This window comes from Phocoena sinus, chromosome 11 (assembly GCF_008692025.1).
Source record: "Phocoena sinus isolate mPhoSin1 chromosome 11, mPhoSin1.pri, whole genome shotgun sequence".
In the NCBI taxonomy this organism is placed as follows: domain Eukaryota; kingdom Metazoa; phylum Chordata; class Mammalia; order Artiodactyla; family Phocoenidae; genus Phocoena; species Phocoena sinus.
In genome coordinates, this window is record NC_045773.1 from 94,449,423 (window position 1) to 94,473,848 (window position 24,426).

The window sequence follows — 24,426 nt, forward strand, 5'->3', positions numbered from 1 at the left end:
AGTTCAAACTGCCTACATTAAACACCCAAGTTCATAAATTCTTCAGCATTCTGGGAGCCTGCAAGGGATCTGGACAGCTTGCAGGCAACCATCCCCAAAATACTTTCCCAAACAGCACCAGATGAAGCAGAAAGGCTACTCTGGAGATGGATGAAAGCATTTCTTTACCATGGGGCTGTCTGGCCCTGATGCAAGGGGATTCCAAGGAAGCTCCCTGTACTCCACAGGGATGTGTGGTAACCTCGCTCCAGCCTGTGACATCAGCGGTGACTGCAGATTTGCACTGTCTTCACTCACGTGAGTCAAAGGATGCTCCTATTCACCCCTCAGGACCCTACTCCCCTATGCCTAATGCTTAATTATCAAGGCAAATTCAGTGGCTCCTTTATCCACCACTTTTTTTTAGCATATGTTAAGCCATCCTGTAACTATTTATGATTAGTCATTTTATTTATTTATTTTAAACAAAACTGAGTTACTAGAGAGCAGGGATTTGTGTGTGTGTGTGTGTGTGTGTGTGTGTGTGTGCATAGTGCCTGGAGATAACAGGCACTCATTGGTGTTGAATGAATGAATGAATGAATAGATGATGTATTGGTGCCACTTTGAGGTGTAAGACATTCCAAAATTTCAACAATCTAATTCTGCAATTTTCTGGAATGAGTCATGAGGCTCATCTCTGTGTGTATATGATCCCTTTAATGAATGTTGTGCTAATTGACAAATGTATAAAAAGAAATGCAAATGGAAGTAAAATTCATAAAGATTTCCCGGGCACAGAACTGTGCCAGGTCCTGGAAGATAAGGATGTGTGGCATAGGTCCTTGCCTTAAATGCTTACGATCAGCTGTGAGAATGCGTGCAGATGAAAACATACGTAGACTGTGATCTTATAAGACAGGACATGATGAGGCCAAAGGACTGGTACAAGTGAAGAGAAAAAGGTGATATTTAGGAGGAAAGAAAAAGGGCTAGGAGAAGACATGAAACCAGAGAGAAAGAGTGGGATGGGATCACCATCAAGTTGCCATAATCCATCAGCCCTAAAGCCCCAGCTTCAGCAACCCGTACCAGCTCTGCTGACCCTGTAGGGGAGGAGGGGACAGCAGGAAATAGACTATCCCTGGAGAGCCTGGAACTCTGAGAACTCAAATCCCTGGGGGCCTAGAGTTTTGGGGCATTTCTTTTTCTCCACTGTGCACATTTTAAAAAATCATCTTATACCTTTAAAAAGAAACTTGACATTCTTGTTTTGATTTACCTAAGTATGCGTGCTCCGGAGCTGGCTCTCCCTGGCTCTCCCTCGGGCAGGCTGCAGTGGGTGTCCTCCCGTCAGGTTCCCTCTCCATAACTTGGATTTATCACTGGGGTGAATAAATAAGCGGGGAGGACCCCACTGCTGGCAACGCTGGATTCCTGCCCCCGGGGGCAGGAACATCCCACTAGAGACATTAAGCCTCCTGTTGGTCCAACGTTTCCTCCCAACAGGTGCTTTCCAAGTTCTTTGCAGGAGGTTGCTGGAGACCCATCAATCACCTCTCAAAGGGTGTTCACAAAGCTGTCTTGTTACATCTGGGATAACGAAATCACTTTTAAGCATTACTGCACCACTCGCCTTCATTTATAACATATTTCTAAGAGCCTTACGGTTACTGCCTTACAGCACATTATTTTTCTGTTGAACTTACGCAAAAACCTGTCAAAGAAGAGACCAGGAACCATCTCATTTCCCAGAACGGATGGCCACAGTTCCAGAAGGGCGAGGTGTTTGCTTCTACCAGGGAGCTATAGCCAACATGCTGGTGAGAGTCCTGGTACTTCTCTTTCCTTCATTTTAACTACTTTTTTCTTTCTCAAATTATTTTCTCATTTTGTTTCTGATGCTCTATTTTGCCCCTAAATTGATTTTAAGCAGGTGAAAACATTTCTTTCCATAGGGCAATGGCATCGTTAGTACTTGCTTTTATGTCTTTTTATATTTCTCTTCAGAGGTCTGACTATATGGTAACAAGACAGATCTCCACAAGTCATCAAAAGGTCATGATGTGGATTTCGGTTGTCAGTTTCATGTCTGCCTCTCCTGTGGGGAGATGTCCTTGCCTTGTTACCATTGTCCCTTTTTTTTTTTAAAGAAGTTGTTGGGGGTAGGAGTTTATTAATTAATTAATTTATTTTTGCTGTGTCGGGTCTTCGTTTCTGTGCGAGGGCTTTCTCTAGTTGTGGCAAGCGGGGGCCACTCTTCATCGCCGTGCGCGGACCTCTCACTATTGCGGCCTCTCTTGTTGCGGAGCACAGGCTCCAGACACGCAGGCTCAGTAGTTGTGGCTCACGGGCCTAGTTGCTCCGTGGCATGTGGGATCTTCCCAGACCGGGGCACGAACCTGTGTCCTCTGCATTGGCAGGCGGACTCTCAACCACTGCGCCACCAGGGAAGCCCTGTCCCTTTTTCTTAAGCATCCTCAGTCTCTCCCTTTTCATGCTTAATTCTCTCCTGTCTAGGAATTGCTTTCTCTTACATTTTTCTCCCCTCAAGCTACTATCTTAACTTTTCCACCCTGTTTCCCATTCAGAGATGCCCAGGGATGGGCAGGTAGCAGTACGTGCCTCTCTCTATCACACTTGTCTCCCCCTGTGCTCAGGTGTGTGTGCACCGTCCAGTGGAGCCTAAGCCCCCAGCAGAGGCCTCGTTCTTGCAGTTCACTTTCCTTGCCGTCTCTGCAGTATTCGACCATGTTGAATTTTGTATTATTATTATTTTCTTTGGATATACTCGGCCCTTGGTCTTCGGGACACTTCTGTATCTTGCTTCTTTTCCTACCTCTCTGATCTTTGACTTTCTTTATCTCGTCCCTGCCTCCTGCACAGTGAATATTTCCAAGGGATTGGATCGTAACCTTCTGGTCTTCCCTCTCTTCCCTCTGCCTACATCCAACATTATAGTTTCATTTATTTGTTTATTCAAATATGTTTCTATTTATTGAGTTTAACCATGCTTAATACTATTTACTAGGAATCCTGAGTCCTGCTATGTCCCTGAGACCTCTCTAGGTCCTGGATCCAGTGGGGACAGGACCAAGCCTCCTGGGGGCCAAAGACTGTGAACAACAGACACATCACAGCTGCCAAGAGTGGTTAAGCGTTATGAACTAAGTAAAGCAGGGTAATGGGATAGAGAGAGTGCAGGGGGCTGCTATCCTATCTGAGGGTCAGGGAGGGCTCCTCTTAGGAGGTCACATTTGAGCTGAGCCATGAATGATAAAGAAGCCGTGGCATCTCCGGGGGAAGAGTATTCAGGAAGCGGAGCGAGGACAGATGACATCTGTACAGATGACCCTGAACTCAGGGCCACAATTCCTGGCTCCTTAAAAGAGCGTTCCTTCCCCCCCTCCCCCTGCCTCCTGGTTACACTCACTGTCACTGCAGGTACTGCTTGTCTGCAGCTAAACTCAGTGCTTCACAAACACTGGCTCTCTCTCTCTTTCCTGATTTCTCTGCCTCTTCTGTTAGTGCCAGTTTGGCCGGAAACTGAGGAGTCACCTACCACCTACCACTGCCCTCTTTTCTAATATTCAGTGTCAGTGAGAGTCCTTAGCGCCCTTTTGTGCAGCCCCCTGTGACTAGGTTGCTACGTACACAATTCAGCCTGTGACCCCCCCACAGTCAGATGAGTAACTACCATCTATTGGGAACTTAACATTATTCCAGGCATGTGCTTGGCACTTTGCACACATTGGCTCACACCACTCACAGGGTAGTATTGAAGGGCTATGTTCTACTTTGGTAGAAATAGGACTGAATTGATGCCCTGCCGTTAGGCCGCAGCCCTGCTAGGATTGCATCGATCTTCCTGTTTGTACTGTTTGTAACTATGGCCCCATCTTAAGTATTTCTAATTGAGAAACAAAACCTCAGGAAACCGAAACTTAACCAGCCGCTCTCGCTTCTGTAACTATGCTTGCTGAACCCCCTTTTGCAACCATCCAACCAATCAGACGGTGACTAGTGTCTTTGTTTAAAAGTTAACCAATCAGTGACTAGTGTCTTTGTTTAAAAGTTAGCCAATCAGTACTCCCCACCCCTGGAAAGCCCCGCAGAAGGTCCCGAGCTTGTTTGTACCTGTCTATAAAAGAGCTGTACTAAACTCCATCGGGACCTCTTAGCGTCACCAGCAACGAGTGCGCGGAGGTCCAGGTTCGAACCTGCAATAAATGACCCTTGCCGTTTGGCTTTGACTCTCGTCTCTGGTGGTCTTGTGGAGGGGTCTCGCGACCGCGGGCGTTTCAGTATGAATAGCTCTGTTTTACAGATGAAGAAACTGAGGCTTGGTATATCCCTAGACCATGGCCTTCACTATGTCTTTTATTTTCTTTTGAAAAGATTGTCATGAAAAAGACCACGTTTCTCAGCTTAATAAACAAAGGCCCCCAACTCTCTTCTGAACCGCAACTCACCCGTTCCTCTCAGCATCAGATCTCTGACTCTCCTAATCAGTAAATCCATTGCACTTTCTCCCGTCATGTTCTCTCACCCTGACCTCCTTGCCCTTTTCACTTTGCTCGTTCAGATCTCGCCTCACCTTCGCTCCTCTCCTCAATGACGTGTTCTCCATTCACTTAGGTCATGAAAACCCACAAAAAATAGGGTCAGTGTCTTGGGGGTGGCTCTGGATCGTGCGTAAGTTTCCTCAACGTAACCGTGAGCAAACCTGTCTTGCAGAAGGGCATGATGCCTGAAAGTGTGAACTCTGTGGACAATCTCAGCTCGAATCCCAGACCTGTCCGTGGCAGTCATGTGATCTGTCCATTTCCTTGTCTACACGTGAGAGCTGATGCTAACAGTCATTACCTCACAGGGTCGTGATGAAGTCAAATGAGCGAACGCACATAAGCATGTCGTCAGTCAGTCTGTCTAGCGCAGTGTGCACATTCAGTGATTGTTAGCTGTTCGCATCCCAGCCTAGCGTGGTATTTGGGGAATAACGTGGCCTCCAGGAATATCCTTTCAATATTGATTCACTCAAACCAATAAATATATGCATAGCAGTCTTCTAACTACTATGAAGATGGAAAGACGTACCCACATAAGAACAGAAGAATTGACGCAGTGGACGAGATTCATCACCTGCTATTCACGTATGAAGTGGGGTAGTAAAGTGGGCGTTGTGGGTTCAAATCCCGATGCTTTGCCTCTGTGTTGCTTGGTTTTACCATCTGAAAAGTGGGGATGATAATATTATCTGCTTCCCAGAGTTCTTATGAGGACCCAATAAAGATAACTGTAAAATATTTAGTACTCAGTGATTGTTGGCTTTTGATATCATTATGTTTTGTTGTTGATCCGGCCCTGCGTACGGCTCTGACATGGGCACAAAGGTCCTGAGGGAAGGGGCACAGATCAGATTTGAAGGAAATCAGGAGGAAGGAAAGAATCAGAACAGGAGCTTTGAAGCTTCTGGAAGATTCCAGAGGATTCTGGGCACCTGGGAAAAGTGAGGGGAGGATGCAGAAAGGAGCCTCCCTCCCGGCCGCCTGATTCAGAGGCTTCCCTGCACCGGTTACATTTAAATTGGTTGAGTGGCCCTGGACAATGACATTCCTCTTGACTCCACCCTCCTGCTCAATTTCCACATTCAACTGGGCGAAATAGACCCAGGCTCTCTCCCCAGAGAGCTTAACCCTCTCCCAGGTCTCTCCCTACCCCATCTGCCCCACCGCCTCGGCATTGTTTCCAACTCATCGTGCAAGTTTCCTGCTCAGATGATTGCTCCAGCCCCCCAAACTCGCCATAGCCTCCAGCCACACCTCTGTCATCCTCTCTGAACTTGAGCAGAGTTAACCTGCTTGAAAAACATGACTGCAAGCGAGAACCGTATTAAAATATTGAAACTGTGAACCACCGCACGGCATCTCCAGACTATCAACGACCCCTGCTGCTACACGTGCCATCGCGACGCTGCTGATCTGAGAAGAGGCAGAGGTGAAATCTTAAGTGGATGAAAGATTGATCGCACGGACCCATAAATTCCAAACGAGTCCACTGAAAACAGTACGTCTGAATCTGTCCCAAGGCTCTTTATCCACCTCCTCCCGTTTTAGACGACGGTTCCAAAGGATAATATCTAATACTTCCAAGGGAAGTTCAAAGAGAGAGAAGACAACTTGATGAGGCTGAGTTTGCACAGGTGCTCTAAATATTGCAGAAGTGATTGAATTCTCAAGGGCCTCCTCTAACATCCTCAGGGCAACCACGTTACCAGGCTGAGCCCCAGCTGCACTTGTACTTGCGGGCTCCCCACTCAGCCCTTGGTTATACACAGTATTCCGTGTGTAAGTTAGCTCGGCATCCCGTCCCTGCAAGATGGTCAGTTCCTCGAGGACTGGAATCAGGGACTCAATCTCTATTGCCCAGTGATTCTATGACCCTGGTAATAATTTCAATCCCAATTTCCTTCTATCTTTCAATTATACGGGTTGAATTATATCTATAAGCCCCTGGCAAACAGCCGAGGTCTTTCAAAAGTTCTTCCATAAAAAAGTTCATCCGTTCGTGCATTTGGATCAATAAATTCATAGCACCTTATTATTTTCTCAATCTGCAGGTATTTCAAGTATTTATGATTTTGTGGGCATCATCGAATTATGATTTATAAAGGGGATCCTTATACACATGGCAAAGCATTAGATAAGATCCTCTCTGAGATCCTAATGTTTATTCATCCCTTTATTTACTAAATATTCATTGAAGATTTCTTCCGTGAACTCTGCTAAGTGCTCTGGAATCAAGGTGAAAAGGTATGATTTTGACCTTACGGAGTGACAGACATTAAACAGACAACGATGCCCAACGTGATATGAGTAGGAAACACAGTTGGAGACTTTCTGAAATTTTACACGAGTCGTTCACTCGCACTTTCCCCGCTGTAACATGGGTACACGGATCATCCTCATTTGCCCAAGAATCAGCTGATGCTGGAGAGTGAACGAGCCTGGGTGGGAGAAAACTCCATCTGACTCCAAAGCCTGAATTCTTGACACCAAACCCAAACTACTCTGGTGAACGTTTGGAGGGAGACAGGAAAGGTGTCACAGGGTGGTGATGTAAGAGTCACCCAATGACTGAGGAGCAGTTTGCCAGGTAGACAAGGTGATTCCAAGGAGTGAGAGCAAATGCAAAGCCATGAGTGTGAAGGCCCAGAGCACACTCAGGGCACGTCCGGAGGGCTGTGTGCTAAACAAGATGATGGCTGTGAAGCCAGGCTGAGGGGTAGATAAAGGACCAGACTCTATAACTCTATGCGTTTGGTTCCTCTGTATACTGGACGGTCTGGTATACGGTAGGCGTTCTCTGTTCTCAGTTGGTTAATTAGGACTGGATCATGTGCCTCATTCCATCATGCAGTGTTTCTTAGTATTTTCTTCCAGGTGATGCATACTTCCAGGTAGCAAGTCATTTTACTGCAGGTGGTTGGTGGCTTTCGATGTCCACACAGATGGCTTTTCTATGAGCTTAGGCTAAGGGTGCGGCACGTTTGGGGCACTTTTTCCCATGATGTAAATTTTGGAATCAATATTTCTGAGCCTGGGTGGAGTCTCTTTAATCTGACTGTACAGAGTAAGTATCTTCACGCTCAGCCTTGCAGGAGACGTCTTTCCAGACAAGACAGTGAAGTCTTTCATTCCTACAGGCGGGGATATGCTGAAGCTCAGAGGATCATTTTCTCACCAGAACTGAATTCTAACTCTGAAGTTCACTAACTGTGTGACCTTGGGGAAGTCTCCTACCTGCTTCTTGCCTCAGTTACCTCATCTGTGAAATGGGCATAATAATGATGCTAATATGAGTATTGTTACAACTGTAAACAACACATCGTTGGATTATTATGAAGGTTACAAAATTAACGTATGCTTTCACTTAGGACAACACCAGGCACATTGCAAGCAGCATTTAAACATTTGTTCTTTGTATAGGAGGCCCTACAGAAAGTATGTGTGAAATCCAGCCTTTGCTCTGCTCACGCAGCCCTGTGTGTGCAGAGGGGCACCTTTTCCTAACTGGCACAGAGGCACTGGATGGACCAGCAGCAGCCCTGCTTGTAGAGGCGATGAATTTGTCCTTATTCACCTGCACTTCTTTGCTCTCTTTCTTTTCTGTTCGTCGAGAAATATTGTGAAACAGACACACTGGAAAGCTTTTATTAGATTGGTTATGAAGTGTCCCCAATCTCCTGTCATGTTTCTAACCTCCACAGCTTTATCGTAACAGGTAGCCAAGAAAACACACGGTGGACCAGACCATCATCATCATTCCACGCATGGTCTCTGGTCTTCCTCTGCGCTTGTACACAGAATGCTGGCACCTCACAAGCGACACTTAAGGCACCTGTTATCATGTGGTCACACTGGGTTTCTTCAGTTCCTCTCCAAAAAGCTTGAAACACATGACAGTGCAAGCCAAGCTTATTTAGCAATTTCCCCATTGATCTGAACTAACTGAAAGTCTCCATTGCTGCATGGGAGCGGACATAAATATCCACAATGGTGATTTCCAGTGTTAGCCCAGAAAACAGAAGAACAGCTGAATAACACGAGGGGTTATACTTACAGGTCAAATGGGACTAGGCAGCTTCCGTTTACTGGTCTGTCAAGTACAAGGTAATAAATGGATGATTTTTATTCCTAGAGGCAGCACAGAACATTGAAGAAAGCCCTCGACTTGATATCAGAAGGCTGAGCTTGAGTATTGGCCCTACTTGGCTCTCAGTGACCTTGGGCAAATCCAACAATTCCGTTCTTAGAGCTAGAATGGGCCTCAGCGGTCATGATATTGAGCTGGTGAGTTTAAGTGACTTGCCAAACATAACTGAGTTAGTGACAGAGTGGAGACTCTCACTCTTGGCTCCTGGCCCAGGGCTCTTGGAGAACCAAGAAACCTTTGCTGTCATGATAAGGGATAAAAAAATTTTCCAGATAAATTGTAACATGCACTCTTTTGAACACACTAAGTACAAAGTCCACACGTGAAGGTTCTGTGGGAATTCGGTCCTTATGTTTCTGAGTCATTTGGAGTTAACTCATCTAAGTGTTATTCTTTTGAGAGCTACTGATGTCCAAAGTGCCCTTTAAGCTTGGTTCTTTACATAAGTCTTTTTTTTTTCTTTTTGATGAAAAAATAGGAAATTCTTTGCCAGGAATAAACACATTTGAATGCCAGATGCTTTAAAATTTTCTTTCAGACTCAATATCTGCCAAATCTGAGTTAGTTCTAATGCTCTATTTTTTTTTATAAATTTATTTACTTATTTATTTATTTGGCTGCATTGGGTCTTCGTTGCTGTGTGTGGGCTCTTTCTAGTTGCGGCGAGCGGGGGCTACTCTTCGTTGTGGTGCAAGGGCTTCTCATTGCAGTGGCTTCTCTTGTTGCGGAGCACAGTCTCTAGGCGCACGGGCTTCAGTAGTTGTGGTGCACAGGCTCAGTAGTTGTGGCGCACGGGCTTCAGTAGTTGTGGTGCACAGGCTCAGTAGTTGTGGCACACGGGCTCAGTAGTTGTGGCTCGCGGGCTCTAGAGCGCTGGCTCAGTAGTTGTGGTGCACAGGCATGCTCTGCAGCGTGTGGGATCTTCCTGGACCTGGGCTCGAACCCGTGTTCCCTACACTGGCAGGCAGATTCTTAACCACTGCACCACCAGGGAAGTCCCTAATGCTCTATTTTAAAATAAGAGGAGAGTAGGGTTTGGTCCCAACTTCAACTCTCAGAACAGCAAGCTGAAATAAGCAAAGCATATCTTAAGTCATTCGAGTATGCGTTCTTATTTTTCTGTAATGTTTATAAGGATTTTGTTAACGGAGTAGGTGGAAATCAGGATTGCTATTCTATGTGTTATGGTTCAAGGTAGAGACCCACTGGATTTGCTCTTCTTACGTTTTATAAGAGGTCCTTTTAGTTTGATACTACATTTGGAAAAATGTTTGGGCACCATATCATCGTGGCTAAGAGAGGCATGTAGATGGGTGGTCCAGTGGGGATGAAGTAAATGGGAGGGAGCCTTGTGTAGCCCACCAATGAGGAGAGCTTTAGCTGAAAAGGAGTAGAAGTGGAGAGAACGGATGCAGGCATATGGTACTATGGTATAGCCCTGTTTTGAGGATGAAGAAAGACATGATTAATGACCATTTGGTTTCTAAAACTGTTCTTCTAATAGCTTAAGCTGTAGTTACTGAAACAGGGCTCTGCATCTCAGTGAACTGCAGTAAGTCAGGTTGTATCCAGAAATAAGGTCAGCTCTGTCTATATCCTCAACTCTCAGGTGCTTTCTGATGGATTATCCTTCCAGAAGAACAAGCTCTGAGAATCCAGAGTCTCTCTAGACCTTTGCTACTCAGAGTGTCCCCAGCTGTCTAGCAACGTTGGCATCACCTGGAAGCTTCTTAGAAATTCAGAGTTTTAGGTCCACTTAGTCCTACTGAATAGAATCTGCATCTAGACAAGATTCCCAAGTGATTTACATGCACATTAAAGTCTGAGAAATACGGTTCTGGAGAAGAGGTGGGGAAACTATTTCTGCAAAGGACCAGATAGTAAACATTTCAGGCTTTGCACCCAGAAGGTCTCTGTTGCAAATACTCAACTCTGCCATTGTCGTACGAAAGCAGCCATCAACTCTCTGTAACAAACTGGCGTGTCTGTGTTCCCATAACTGTTATTTACAACACGGGGGGTGGGGGGTGGGGCTGAGAGTCACAGCCATATGTTGTTCCTGAACAAAGCAGAAAACAAAGTCCCTTCCCTTATGTCCTCCTTGGTTCTTACTCCTCTGCCTGTGGACGTTCACCTCCCCCTCCCTAAATAATCCTCTCCTCTTCCCTTGATTCCATTTCCTTTCACTGTCTGGGCAATTCCTACTCATGTTTAAAGGCTCATTTCACATACTATCTCTTTTCTAGGCTTTCTGTGCTTCCTCAGAATTAACTGGTCCTCCTTTATGTTTCAAAAACCCTTTACAGGAGCATCTAATGCAGTGCTTGTACTTCACACAGAAAGGTTTTCTCTTCCACTAACTTCCAAGCTACTTAAAGGCTCTGCGGGCATCTACTGGTTTCCATGTCTTTCCTTCCCCCGAAAATGTAATCTCCTTGAACAGGCACTGTGTCTTATTTATGTTTGCACATCTGGTGCCAAGCACGGTGATATAGTGTGTACCAAATAAACATGTATTACTTTTTCATCTCTGATCTAAACTGGTCTTACTTTAAGAAATACATTTAGAATTAAAGAGAAAAATGGACCTAGAAGAATCGCACAACATGAGAGTACCAGGCACTGAAAATACAAAGATGTGGTCCCTGCCCACCTTGAGGAGGATATACCTGGATCCAGCACATCTAAAGAACTATAGCAAAGAACAAGAATGATGAAGAATTTCAGGGGCATCCTAATAACACGAGGGAAGGTTGAACTAAAAAAGTCATAGGATTGAAACAAACCAGATTCACAATTCATTAATGTATAATAAGGGACTCTCCTTTTTAGGGACTAAAATATTCTTGCTGTGTATCCCCCTACTTTCTTCCTTGTATCAAGATACTAGGAGATCTGAGTGATTAAGATGTTGCTGTACGTACATGAAATCAGAAAGAAATGTGAAAAGGTAGGCGTGTGTGTGTGTGTGCGCACGTGTGATATAACCCCTTTTCAAAACTTTTACCATGGAGATGTTCCAACATCCAGTAAAAGTGGAGTAAATAGTATGAAAAACATGCCCATCATGCACTTCCAATAACATTTTCCAAACCTTTTTTCCACGCCTCTGCTTTTAAAACGTTAGGATTTTTCAAACACATCCAAGCCGTCGTGTTATAATATATCACTAATAAACACTACAGTGCACACCTTTTACAGGTAAGTTTTCTTTCTATTGTAGTCACCATACCCTTATATATTTCCTAGTTCTGTCCAATGATAAAGCTTAGAAGCAATGAAGATCCAGTAGTAATAAGCACCCCCTAGCATCTCAATTGTGGTTTTTAAAACGTCACTTCCCATTAAAAAGGAATGGGGGCTCCTTGAGAGATGGATGACACTGGGAATAGGATAGGAGATGTACAAAACGAGCTCTGGACATCTTATTAGGCCAGAAAGCAAGGATGCTATCAGAGACTACTGGAACCATTTCAAAAGGCACAGGAGCTAACTTGAAGGGGCTCCTACTGGCCAAACATGACACAGTTTGAGCATCAAAAGGAATAATAACAGCAATGGATTAAAACACATTTGGTATTTTAAAACCCATGTGTTCATAATGGTACAAAAACTCATGGTGACTCACTGGTCACCAACTCATTATTCTGACTATTTATAAACAAAAGGAAAAACATAATGAATCATACAGCCTGCCTTTCACACATCCTGAAATTGTATTTCGAGGTATCCAGAAGTTTGATGAGGGAACATTTTTCTTTAAAAAAGAAATTCAGCTAATAAATGCAGAAGAAATGAACGAATTATAAAAAGACCATTTCAACCTGAAATAAAATAGTGAATCTCAGCAAGAATCATTAATGGCTGTTAAAATATTTAGATGTAAATTTGATGAACTTCAGAATGGATGATAATACCTAACAATACTTGACAACTTCAGGCTGAAGATACCTAAACCCATTAATCAATCTTAACATCACTAAAAGTGAGACAAGCAGATATTCCATGACTACCCACGAAGTACTTATGGCAAAAGACTGAACCTGAACCTAATTGAGCCAGTTTACAGGAAATATGGGGAATGGAATCACGTGTTAAATGACACCACAGGGATGAAGTGAACTAAATCTAGAATGTGGGGAATTCTACAGATGAAAGAAAAAAAATTCTGTTATTTCCACAATAAATGGAATGATAAAGGGGGGAGACTTATGAATGAAAAGGGGTATACAAACCAAATGCAATGTGAGATATTTTTTTGGATCTTGACTAGAACAAACCAACTGTAAAAATAAAAAGTTGTGAGATAGGACATGTAAACACAGTGAAGAGTTTTGAGGCATTTGGGGGGGGTACATCTGAGACATGTCAAAGCCTAGTGAGTCAGGTGTCAGATCTACAGACTCATGTGCCAAGGTCAATGGCTCCCAGAGCTGAGTGAATGTTGGCAAATTCTTTATCTGTCCCCTTTTGCTTGAATTTGGCTTCCTATTCTCTGTTAGGAAGGCTTTCTTCTTCTTTAGGCGTCAACTTTCATAGTGACCATCGTATGCCTTAGATTCCTCCCTGGATTGACTAGATGTGGGTCTCTGTGTTTCAGCCACGTATTTACTGACAGTCTCCTGTGACTCCTGCGACTTCTCCACGAACCTAAGTTCATTCCTTACAGATGATAATTATAGTTCTAGTCCCAAGATGGTGATTTTAGTTCCTGGCTTTGAGAACTACTTTTCCTCAGGGAATGATACTAGCACTTGGTTTTGAGAGCAAGTTGATAAAAAAAAAATCACTTCAGTGAAGACCTTTAGAAGCTGATAAAAGCTAGCTTCCAACTCTTACCAGTCCAAGGATCCCCATCATAAAATGAACATGTGTGGCTCTTTACTTTCAGATGGAAGGGAAAGTATGTGTTATGAGGTTGTATGTGTTATGAGGATGGGGTTGTGAAGCTTTGACATACTCAGAAGGGGAGATCTCATGTTCTTCAGAAGAGAAAGAGAAGAATGCATGTGTGTTACGTGTGCAATTATGCATGCACCTGCTGTAGACCCTCCAGGTAAAATTCCCAAGGGATCAGGCTCCATTGTGTTTTCTGGATGATTATCATCTTAAACTTTTCAGAGGCTGACATTTTCTAATAAAAATCATTGTACCAAATCCCTCTCCAAACAGGGGATTCATAAAATCCCCTTGATGAAACATGTAATCATACATGAATGAATCTTCCATTTAGATGAATAGAATTAGGTTGTACAGCAACATTCTGAAAAAAGGGGAAAAAAAAAGAAAAAGAAAAGTGTTCCAAACAAGATACGCATTTCCCCGAAATCAGTGTGTCAAAGAATCTCTTTGAATTGACAGAGCAGTGTGTTATTACACCTACAGGTACTGCCACAGTCTCTGACAACTTATTGAAGAAAATGTGGATGTTTTCTCTGAGCCAATTAGGGATGCTCTCAATGCATGGGAAGAGTTTCCTACTGTGCCCCTCTTCAGCTACAGTGATCATTCAGCCAGCTCATTTGTTTTTCCCCTTTCATTCTATCCAACAAAACGTACTGAGGATCTGTTACCGGCACTCTGTCAGATGCTCTAGGGCCATATAAATTCTCAGACTATGAAATAAGGTCATATATGGCCATGGCTTAGTCACTCTATAACCCTAGCACCCAGGACAATCCTTGGCACAGAGGAGGAGCTCAGGGACTTTTCGTTAAAAGGACTTAAGGCATTGCACCCAAGTTCGCCTTTACGATCTTGTGTGCGCGCGAAAGATATACACGAATGCGTATAATTATTCAAATAGAATGTGCTAACTACTCCAAGCAGGGTAAATAAGAAGAGCCATAGACAGAGAAGATGGAAGGAGAAATTCCAATCCAAAGGAATCTCACACAGGTGGTAACATTTCAAGAATAGAGAGTATGATAATGGCACCCTGCAGATAGATAACATGGAGATAATATACCAAATAATTGAACTGAAGACAGACATGGACTGTAGTCGTCATTTTATATCTTCAAAAGTGATGGTCTTTGTTGGAACATCTGCAAGTAATAGAGTCGATATTCCTAAGAAGGCAAATTGAGGGAAAAGTTTAGAATTAAGGATATCTGCTGTCACAGACCTATTTGTCTAGTTTGATGGTACGAAAACATAATACCTATTTGGTTTTCAAATAAAATTGGAGACATTGAAAAAAAAAAAGAATAGAGAGTATGAAGGGCATTTAGGCAGAGAAAACATTATTAACATAGGCACCATGGTTGGCAGGAAAGAGGAGGATGGGTTTGCTATACAGCAAAGAGTCCAGTTTAGTTGAAATGAAGGGCATAGGGCTGAAACTCAGGCAGAGTTTCAGGGGATGTGAGATAGGGCTGGACCAGCAGGTGGGATTACAGTAGGACCATCACTGTGGTACAGGAGTGGGAGGTGGGTTGGACTATTAGGTAGAGGTGTAGGGGGGGTGGGGATAGGGCTGGATCATTAGGGGGAAGTACAAAGGATGGGAGATAGTGCTGGACCACCAGGGAGATGTACAAGAGGTTGAGATGGGGCTATAATATTAGGGGGTGGAGATAAGGCTGCATATCAGGTAGAGGTTCAGGGGGTGGGAAATAGGACTAGACTGTTAGGTAGAGGTCCAGGGAATATGAGGTTGGCCTGGGTTATTAGGAAGATGGTGCAAGGGTGGGAAATAGGGCTGGGCTGTTAGGCGGAGATAGATGAGAGAAAGACCTGAATGTCATAGTAAATTTGCTCCTCATTCTGTATGCCCTGGGGAAGCGCTGTCAGCTCCGGGCTGGGAATATATCACTGCCTTGTGAGTCTCTCTCCTGGCTCAGAGTGATTATTGCTGAAGTACAATCATGGCTTCAGATTTCAAGGAGGTGGATGCAGATCTGAAGGAGGATGTGGGTGGCAGTGGGAAGGGGCTTGGATGAAGAGGAGAGGATGCTGGACCGTTGCTATTGATTATGTCATGAATTCATGAGGACAAGTTACTCAAGACCTGGATCTTAACAGGGGGCATGTTCTAGGTTACTCTCACTGTTAAGAGGTTCTAGATACTCTATGGATAGGATTGAGGTTCCTGACTTTTGGTGAAGGGACTACGCAAAGATATTAATTTCTCATCGTTCTAAATGAACGGGATGCCTGCCTGGGGTCTGGATCCTGGGCATGTCTTAAACTGTGCTTAAGTTTTCATATCCTCTTTCTAACTCTCTGCAGGATCCTCTGGGAAAAGGCCAGGATGGTAAGAAAGAATTTGATAGCTTTCTTCTCTTTTCCCTCCCCGGCTTCTTCCTCTCTCTTCCATGTTGTATTTCTATTCAGTGTGTCCGTTATCTGCCCCTGGTGCTATTTTGGTGAAATCTGATGAGAAAGTCTTCATCCACATGTCTTGATAGACTATAGACTTTCTCCCACCCCCTCTGTCTTTCATGCATCCTCTCCTCCACCTCCCTATTGAGTTTGCCATCTCCAGAAATGTCTTTTTATACAGAATACATCTTTAGAGTGTAGGTTCAGATAGCATCATGAAAAACAATAAAAAAAGATGGCTTAAAATAGACAACTAGGGCTTTCCTGGTGGTGCAGAGGTTAAGAATCTGCCTGCCAATACAGGGGACATGGACGGGTTCAAGCCCTAGTCCAGGAAGATCCCACATGCCGCAGAGCAACTAAGCCCGTGTGCCACAACTACTGAGCCTGGGCTCTAGAGCCTGCGAGCCGCAACTACTGAGCCTGCGCACCTAGAGCCCGTGCTCTGCAGCAAGAGAAGCCACCACAGTGAGAAGCCTGTGAACTGCAACAAAGAGTAGCCCACACTTGCCTCGACTAGAGAAAAGCCCACACGCAGCAAAAAAGACCCAGTGCAGCCAAAAATAAAATAAATAAATTTTAAAAATAGACAACCAGTAAGAACCTACTCTATAGCACAGGGAACTCTATTTAATGCTCTGTGGTGACCTAAATGGGAAGGAAGTCCAAAAAAGATGAGGTATATGTATATGTATAGCTGATTCATTTTTCTGTACAGTAGAAACTAACACAGCATTGTAGGACAACTATACTCCAATAAAAATTAATTTAATAAAGATGGGTATCACTCTTTAAGGAATTGAAGAGATAAGTGTTCGAGGGGTCCTCTCATGCACATGGTCAGCATATAAACTCAGTCCAACCAAATCTGCTATTTGAAATGCGAACGTTAATTGCTGTGAATTGTGTGGCAACGTTAGTCTGAAAACAAGAGGGCTTGGCACACAGACTCTCCCCTACCTTCAACCCCGCGTGAATCGTGGGCCAGTTCTTCCTTCTCCTTCCTTCATTCTTCTAGTAATCTAGCTAAATCAAGCAAGAAACAAAAGGAGTGAAAAAAAAGCAACCTGTATAGCTCTATTTTTCCCTATTGGCATTCCAGGTCAATATGATTCCAAAACTCTTACTATTGACAATGACAGTGACTTCAGGTTTCATGAGGAGCTGCTCTGTGCCAGGTGTGGGAATAGGGATGAGCTACTAGGCTGGGCCTCTTGAGTGACATCGCTGGGGTTAAAATCCTAACTCCCCCATTTTCTAGTAGCTTGTTCAACATCACATGAATTAACCTCTAGCTCCAGTCCGTTGCCCTCTTTGTACCTCGATGTCTTCATCAATGAAGTGGGGACGATGATTGAGCCGGAATCATTACTGTATCTATGAGGATAAGTGAATTCATACATGTTAAGCACTCAGGAGAGCATGGCAAAGAGGAAGGGCTCAACAAGCATCTGCTAAATGACTTCTCATTTAATCCTTGGAAGAGCCTGACCAGTTAGGTATTGTTATTTCCAGTATGCAGTGAGCCTAGTGAGGTTCGGCTCTCCTCCGGTCCCTCGAAGCAGCCAAAGACTCCAGGAGACACACGGGGTGGAGTCTGCCCATATGATCAGAGAGCTGCACATGGGTAACGTGACCTGGCTTTGGGTCTTGTCCTCTAAACTGAAGGCCAGAGGGCCACCAAATGACCAAGCTGGTGGTCAAAGGGAGCCCTGGACCAAACATGTTGCAAATCCCCCTCTGCTGGGGGTCTTATTGTTTTTCCACCAGTGCCTGAAGCTTAGTAGTCTCTCAAATTGTACTGTTGGTAATTAACTACGTGAGTCCACACAAGCCATGAAATCTCTCCTAGACTCTCCTCTCACTTCACCTACAAAGGCTGGTGGTTAAACTATTGATAGATTACCTCCTCCTTAAATTCTGTGATTCTCCAGACTGTGACTTACATGAGTCAGGTTCAGTACCTCCTTCTGGTTTACATCCTGTCTACCCTGCCCAGAAGAGCTGTTCATGTAGAGGTCATCTGTCATTCCCAGAACAGAGGACATTTGTGTCCAGTTCTCTCTCTCTCTCCCCCTTCTCCTATCTCTCTCCCTATGTCTCCCTCTTTCTCTCTCTCTGTATCTTCTCTTCTCTGTCTCTGTCTGTCTCTACCTTTTTCTTTCTCTCTCTCTCTGGATCTCTCTATATATCTTTCTCTTTTTCTGTTTTCTCTATGTTTCTCTTCTCTCTCTCTGTATCTGTGCCTCCTATGCCCTCTCTCTCCTTTTCTCTCTATCTCTATATCTACGTCTCCTATGTTCCCTCTCTCTCTCTCTCTCCCTCTCCCCTATCTCTCTCTCTTTCCCCACTACCAGTTCCTAACGATTTGCTACGATCAAGATGTTGTAAACAGTATAGGCAACTGAGAGGAGGGGATAAGAGGAGAAATAACAGCATTCTGCAAAGTGGGACTCCAGCTCAGGAACCCACGAGGGACCACGTGTTTCTTTCAAAAGCTTTATTTTAGCTCAACAGCAGTGAAAACCAGAAACACTAGCTTGGCACCTACGGTCACTAGACTCCCTAGCATACAAGGCTGTGGAAAACACCTCCATCTATCGCTGGTAGTTCTTTTCTGTCACCAAAACACAGTCTCTTCTCAACAAGGCAACTTGCAGAATGTTTTATTTGCAGAGGGAAGTTAGGCGCCCTGCAGGGCCTCCTTAACCTTCGTAAACACAAATGGAACCTTCTGAATGTGCCTTTTCAGTTACCCCAGCTCAACCTGCAGAAACATGGCATGTGTGTGGGCAGAGAGGACTGAACAGGCTCAGCCTTTTAGGCAGCAGTTCTTTCCAAGAAACAGAATAGCAGCATTGGGCTGGAGGGGAGAATTCTTGAAACTTTTCCTTTGTCTCCTGGGGAGAAAGGAACAGATGAGAGAACTTCAGAGTTGCGTGGAGCCAGTCCTTCACCAGGGATGTGGGTGGAGGGAGAGAGGAAGAGGTTAAAATAGCCCACGAGTGAACATTGAAAGGCAATCAGAATACTTCTCTAACTTCTTTCCTTTACCAGGAAAAGCTCAGGTCCTGTAACACATGAAATCTGCTGGCTTGATACACCATTTGTTCTGGATGAGAGGAAGTGAAAAGCTTTAAGTCTGCAAGTCACAAACCCCACCCTCAGCTTGAATGACTTAGACACAGCAAAAGTACACACTCTTGGTGTATTTATCACAATGTTTCTTCCCCCAAACAGTAGCTCAGGCTGAAATTTGCTGGGTATGGTGCCTATTCACAGGTGACATCAAACATAATTGAAAAAGTTGTGTATCTCCTTCTTTCAGTCAGAAAGACAGTAACTCAGGGCCCCTTCAATTGTTCCCGAGAGCGCCTTTCTTAGGGTGAGGGTAGAGGAGAGAAAGGGCGAAAACTAAAGGGTGGAAGGAAGGGCACAAAAGTTCAAGTTCTCCCATTGAACTTCATTACTGGGTCATTTGCACTCCTTGGCGAATAGAACCATAAGGTTTCAGAGCTGTGGGAAAACATAATATCAAACTTCCCATGCCAAAAATTGCTCCCCCCAATCCAAAAAGGCCATGGATATGTGTGGGGACAATGTAACAAGCTCTGTGAAAGTGGGACTGTCCTGGGAAATCAAGGAGTTAAAACCTTTAATTTTATAGCTTTGCAAGCTACATTTGAATAGCACTGAGAATGAGGAAGTGTTCACAACAGCACTTTGACAGCTCTAGACTACCCAAAAGCTAGCGCAGTAACTGCGGGAAATGAGGAAGCTTTCACAACAGCACTTTATGACAGCTCTAGACTCTACCCAAAAGCTAGCGCAGTAACTGCGGGAAGGGTGTACATAGGCGCCCACTAGAGAGAAAGGAAAGACCAGGGAGCTGGAGACGAGAAGAGCTTAGGGAGGAGGACTGTCTCTACACGTGTGGACCCATTAAGCAGCTGCACGGTATTTCAACAATAGCTTCACCCTGGAATCTAGACAGAAGGCAGCAGGCGTGACCTTGCTGGTATTTGTCAGATCAATTCGCCATTTCTGAAGGATGTTTTTTGCTCCCAGGATGCCATAATTGTCAAAGGATTTCACCAGTGTGCAGCAGCGATGCTAGTGTAACGATGTGATCCGTAGTTATTATCCTCCCTTCTCTCCACTTTCCCCCAAGGTCATTGGCAACCTTCTGTTAGTGTGATCAACCGTCCTAGTTTGCCGGGGCTGGGGTATTTCCTGGGATGCGGACCTTTCAGTTTTAAGAGCTGGGATGGTACCTGGCCAAATTGGGATGTGTCTCCCTCTACCCTCTGCTTCTTGCCCTAGGCTAGCTCTACCTAGCTCTACCACATTAGCACTCACACGCCATACTTAGTTGTGTGGACAGAGAGGACGAATATTCAATCAATGACACAAAATAGAGAATCAAGAACAAAGAATGCAGTTGATTATAAACTGCTGGGCTATACAAATGAAACTTGAAATCCTTTAACCTACTGAAGAAACCCACAATGGAAACTAAGTCCTGTGCTAATCTGAGGAGAGCTCCATGTTTATCTCATGATTTTTCATCTGATCTCTTCAAAAGCACTAATTAGCTTAAGGAGCTCTTTCTTAGAATTTAACACTCAGTATTGGGGTGTAACTTCTATCTTAATTACGTGGAGTTTGAAAGAGCAACATCCTTTTGAACCAGCAGCGTTGGTATCACCTGGGAACATGGGGGGCAAATTCTCAGGCCCTACCCCAGACCAAGTGAATCAGGTACTCTGGGGATGGGACTCAGCAATCTGGGTTTGTATGACCCCTTCAGGTGACTCTCATGCATGCAGCAAAAATTTGAGAAACACTGAATGAATGTACCTATAACCTATCTTCCTTACTCGTAATTGATACTCAGTGGATTAGTGAGACACCCACAGAATTCCAGTGTTGTGTCCAGCTTTTACATTACTACTCTATGTCAAGGACAGGTGATTGAAGATCTTGGATATCATCACCAAGAACCCCAGTTTTTCACCATTAAATGGGGACTCCCAATAAGCCATGAAAGGGTTTTATGAACTCTAAAGTAATATCACTGTCAACATCATTTACTAACCAGTAGTGTAGATAGAAAAGTAAGTATTTCGCATGGTACCAAATTCATCACACCTTAGCATCTATGCATGAAACTTAATGCTATCCTCTCTGCTCCTGACTTACCTTTCCTATGTTTGCTCACAAGTTAATCTCATAAATAATGAACTGCTATAGAGCCAGCCTTCCCTGAACTGCCACTTAGCTCATGGTTGTTCCTGCAATTCTGCAAAGAGTTAACTGGGCTTTTCATTTATTTTAGCATCACATGGAAGATATTTTATTATTTTAAAATCTGGAAAAACACAACAAGTATAATTTATGAAGAAGATAAACACCAAATCAATTATCATCCTATATTGTAAGACGAAGTCATGATTACCCAAACCTGATTTTCTTAACATCAATTTAAAGGGCCCATTTATTTCCTAAGGACGCCTTACCAGGCTGTCTTCCTCCGGTCAGATCCTGCCTGGGGCTCTTGGCTTGGGCTTTGACTGGAAAGAACTCATTCCAGACATTTCATAACCTCAAGTCATTACCTTTTTTCTTTTGGGTTAACAAAACAATGATTATCTCAACGTGATGGTGTTATAGACTGGACGTTTGTATTCCTCCAAAATTCATATATTGAAGGCCTAACCCCCAATATAATGGTATTTGAGGTGAAGGCCTCTGCTGAGATCATCAGGTTTAGATGAGATGATGAGGGTGGGACTCTAATGATGGGATTAGTGCCTTATAAGTAGAGGAAGAAAGACCAGAGATCTCGCTTTATCAACCATGTAAGAACACAGACAGAAGGTGGTCGTGTGCAAGCCAAAAAGAGAGTGCTCACCAGGCACTGAATCTATCAGCACCTTGACCTTGGACTTTCCAGCCTCCAGAACTATAAGCAATACATGTCTGTATTGAGCCACCAACTCTGTGGTATTTTATTATAGCAGCCCAAGATGATGGATGGATACAAACGCAACTACTGGACCAGCTCACACTGGTCCTACTCTGTGGATAACAGGATGTCTAATTGTCTTGCCGATACAGCAGAGCCAAAACTGCAAGTCGTAATCTGGGCATGCCCAGAGGAGGAAAGCCTTCCTCAAATAACACTCAGAACCCATGTTTCATCCCCGAGGAACCAAGAAAACTAGAACATGACCCGAACCCTTTCAGAAACGAGGGGTCCGTGGTCCAGGAAGGTCTGGTGCTGAAATCCACCATCCCATATCTCAAGGGCCAAGTATGAAGCCCTTCGTTCAAATCCTGCCCCACCAGCATTTCCTCATACCAGCCTGTCCTCCCTAACTCATAAAAGTTTGGCTGAATCCCAGATCCAAGAGACAGATTGGAGCCCCGCCTCCTGTCTCCTTACCAGGTGGCCTTGGAATAAACCTCTTTCTTCTAAAAGCCGGGGCAATGGTATTGGCTTCTATGCACTTTGAGCTGCAAGCCCTTGCTGGGTAACACATACTGTAAAGGTTCCACATTCATAGCTTCTCTATCTACACTACTGGTTAGTAAATGCTGTTGACAATGATATCATTTCAGAGTTCATAAAGCCCTTTCATGGATTATTGGGAGTCCCCATTTAATGGTGAAAACTGGGGTTCTGGGAACTGAATGACTTGCTCAAGGACACAGCTGGCAAGGGGAAGCGCTAGGGTGGAACCCATGTCTTCCTAAGCAGAGGTCGTTGTTCTGTCCACTGCAACAGAGTTGTTTCAATTGCAGAGGTTATAAACTATCTATTCGTGTCTACTACGTACTAGTATTGATATGAGTGTGTAAAGTACTATGTATACATATACGTAACGTTTATGTAAAGCATAATTATATATAGATAAATTCATATGTATTTACAAATGTGTGCTTATATGTACATATTACATATTTATTTCAAATGTTAATTACATAGATTTAATCAAATTTTTCTATTGTGGTACAGGGCCAGTTTCTGGCTTTGGTCAAAATGTGCGTTTGAATTCTAGCTTGCCAGAAGAGATGATATTAGATCTCACACTGATTATGTATACATTGGAGAGTATGGTTAATTACAGATTTAAAGACAAGGTAAAGAGAACAACTGAGAAGGCAACCTTGTGTAAATTGCATTTTCATAACTGACAATAAAACAAAGAGGACAACTATATGTATGTCCTTTGCATGCAGCACGGATCCCCTATACTCTTTCAATATGCTTATTTCTCTCACAGCAAAGTAACTCATTTGTCTAGAACAGCACAGTGATGGAAGGTCACTGGGTGAAGCATTTCCTCAGCTTCTGTTTCTCCTTTTCATCTCCATGTATATTTCACTACAAGAGGCTAAAAGGCTTGTTTCAACTTGAGGTTTCTGAATCAGCTGTTCCGGTCTCAGGAAGACCGGAGTTGGCCTTATCACCATTATTTGCATGTGTTGGTTTACCAGGACCTGTGGGCAGTCCAAACGAGATCCAGATTGGCACATCACAACGCATGCTGCTTTTCCTCTCTTGCATGGGAGTGTTGGGTGACCATTTTCAAGCCTCTGCCTGGGACCTGTCTCTTAGGAAGTCAGGGCCATGACATTTGCCCAGCAGGCACGTTCCTGATGCTCAAGAAGTTCCATGTGAGACAGAGTGTGCCCACTGGCTTTATTTTTAAACTCCTACATGATCAAAAATGTTTATGTTTTGGAAATTCATTTCTAATATATTAAGGAAATAGTTTTCAGTCACCAGCATATCAAAAGTGTGTGTGATGTTTTGGGAAGAGAGGCATGGCGCCCTGTGATAGACTTCTGTGGACCACCTGTGCTGGGCAATGACATCGTGTGAGTGATCTGAAGCTATAAACCTACTTTATAATGCTACCTTCCTTGGCCAACAAAATTGGTATCGTTTATGTAATACACCAACGACTTATCTTCTAATTGTTAAGCAATCCTTATGTCATAAACTTGGGGGAACGGTGCACTTAAGATACCACTGTTAACCCACGTGGCGCCTTAGTGATGTTGATGTTTCTTAGCTCTGAAAGCTGTGTCTAATAATACCAGCAACTTTTAAAAGGTTCACTCTGGAATTACCATCTGTTGTCCTCATGTATTAGAGTCCATGTTATTAATGATGGTGAACGCATTGGTTCTGGGCAAGGGTACAGAAAAATGGTTGATAAGGCACCATCCATAACCAAGAGGAGAGCTCAACCATTCGTGGGACAAGCAGGCTACCTGCGTGATGCTCTAATTCATAGCCCTGTTGCCTAAGAATGAACTCTGCACACATGGTTTTTGAAGTGTGCTTGCCACTGCTGTAAAAAAAACCAAAAAAAACCCCCTAGATTGCTATCT